The following is a 2,486-nucleotide window of genomic DNA, read 5'->3' as shown; positions in this document are numbered from 1 at the left end:
CCTGAGCCGCTGGAGCGGCTCCTGGAGCAGGAGCTCCTGCGAGACACGCTACGAGAGGGGCAGTCTCGCTGGAGGGTTCAGGCATACCCTCCACAGTGCCTAGGCACTGCCCATCGCTTCCTCCTTAGTATGGTTAGCTTTGGGGTGACCAGTGGCTGGGCTGGTCATGAAGAGGGGTCACTGGCTGAACAGGATCAGGAAGAGCTACAATATCGGGAGTATGCTTGAGGTACAGGATCAGGAAGAGCTGCTGGGTGTGGCCGCTATGTGGCTCCACCACTAGCGAGATGGTTTTTCAGTCTCAACTGATGGCCAGCTTACTACCTGTCTTTTCCAAAAAACCTCTCCAAGACAGGTAGCCATGAGGCGTTGGTTTTATCACGCCTCCCCTAAATTGCATTTACTCAAAGTGCCCGCCATTATTGGGGGATACATTGAGCAGCGCATTTAACCTAAATATTTTAAAAATGCATTTGGTACCCTGACGTCGGCTATCATGTCCACCTGCTCATTCCAGAAGGGCAGGGTAGTATGGCAAAACACCTGACCCTACTGTTCAACGGTATACCTCATAACTTCTGAAATGAACTCACAAACCTGCCCTCAATCTATGAAATTAACAGGACTATGAGAACGCCGACCTCATAAGCACAGATCCTGCTACCTGGCACTTACCAAACCAGTCCTAAAAAACTGGACGAAGTGTTCAAACTATTCGGCACAAGAGGGCAGAGTCTGGAATGAGCACCACACTAAACCAGACAGCAGTACCTCTACGTGTCCACCAGGGGCGTCTTCCTCATGGTACTGGTGAAAGCTCGGGGCCTGCATGCCAAACCTGTAGCATTTTAGGCCACGGCCCAGAGCAGGCCCCAGGGGAAAATGTGCCACCCCCCAACAAACATCGTCCCTACAAGAACAAGGAACCAGAAACCGAAGAAAACAACAATGAAGACAGATAAGTATGGTTCCTACCATCACATAAAGGTTAAGGGTTGTACTAACAAGGGGTGGATGAATCATGCCTGGTTAGGAAGTTATCACTCTTGGTAGTTATATACCAAAAAATAAATACAAGGGGAATAGAATTAATATCTTGCCACCAATTCAGCAAGCACCCCAAGTGGTCTACCCTCCCACGATGGTGAATGTCGCACCATCGTTGATAAACCACTTGAGTATTTCACCAGGTATACCCATTCATGGGATTTGTAACTACTACCATGGATCCAAGGATACTTTATGGTAGACATCGACCTTGAAGATGCACACTATTCAGTACCTTCTCATATAAGTTTCGGATATACCGCAATTACCTGGATGGAGTAACCATGATCAGCGTTGCGGCATTTAAGTCAAAGTTATCCAGAATCAACTAGCCCTGACACTTAGAAACATTCCGTCATGTCATGTCTATATATTAACGACAAACTATCCTTGGATACAGCTTTAGCTGCATCGCTTCTCGGCCTTTTGGCTAAGATCAAGTGTAGTATCTGTTCTTATCAGTTTAATAATCTGATACGTCCCTTATCTAGGGACCATATATTAAATTGAATTTTGGAACAGGGAGATGGAATAGGGGCTTGCTCCGTCCACTCCACGCATCGACCCAGTATTGCAGTGCCTCTGGGAACGGTGCACAAAATATATATCCAGATATTTACGTTGACCATCCACAACGTTGTTATCTGGTATTCATTAAGACTATCAGTCATGGTGCATTAACCACCAATCAACTACGTGGCAAAGTAATTGGGATATAGCAGCATTACCAGCTACTGAACTTTGTACCTTTCCTATGAGCTGAGATACTAGTGTTCAAAACTATCTCCATACCTGTAATATGGGGGCAAATGGATTAATCTGTAGTGTTATCATGGAATTTATCGGCAGGAAGGATTATGGTTGTACACTTCCACCTGTTTTGAGTAACATCTTATGTGTCCTGATGTGTTACTGAGCTTGTAATACTTAATGCCAATATGAATTGACTTAAACATGTTATATATTAACTTACTTAATTCTAGTGAAGCATTTGCTCAGTAATCCACCAAATTTGCATGTTCGTTTATAAGATAACAACATCAGTGGTGGCATATACCAAACCACTTGGGCGGAGAACATCGATATTAGGGGACAATTTATTAACAATTGGAAACCGTATGTCGTCAAACATGTTTGACCATCAGTAACTCACCTATCAGGTGAGCTAAATACTGTAAACATACATTTAAACCAAAAATATTTGCTGAAATCACTAAGCAATATGGACACCAGATATCGATTCCTTATATCCAATTAAATCACCACGTACTAACTTACGTCACATGAAACCAATCTCAAGGCAGCGGCAATGGAGACATTCCCGCGTATTGAGGGGTGGGGGGAACCTAATCTCTATGTTTTCCTTTCCTTCTACCTCTTCAATAGGTACTACGGCTTCATCAGTCGGGTACTACGCAAATTACAGTGGACCAAGTCCA

General features: G+C 44.2%; 1 non-coding gene across 1 annotated transcript; it reads left to right on the top strand.

The window, feature by feature from the left end:
• Nucleotides 1–1,457: 1,457 nt before the first annotated feature.
• LOC116974749 lies at nucleotides 1,458–1,649 on the top strand. The gene has a single exon (XR_004412420.1). It is a non-coding gene; the product is annotated as a U2 spliceosomal RNA (small nuclear RNA).
• Nucleotides 1,650–2,486: the final 837 nt, after the last annotated feature.

Source organism: Amblyraja radiata, chromosome 6 (assembly GCF_010909765.2).
Source record: "Amblyraja radiata isolate CabotCenter1 chromosome 6, sAmbRad1.1.pri, whole genome shotgun sequence".
NCBI classification, from domain to species: Eukaryota; Metazoa; Chordata; class Chondrichthyes; order Rajiformes; family Rajidae; genus Amblyraja; species Amblyraja radiata.
Note: the sequence above shows the minus strand (reverse complement) of the source record. Positions and strands in the feature narration are given on the sequence as shown.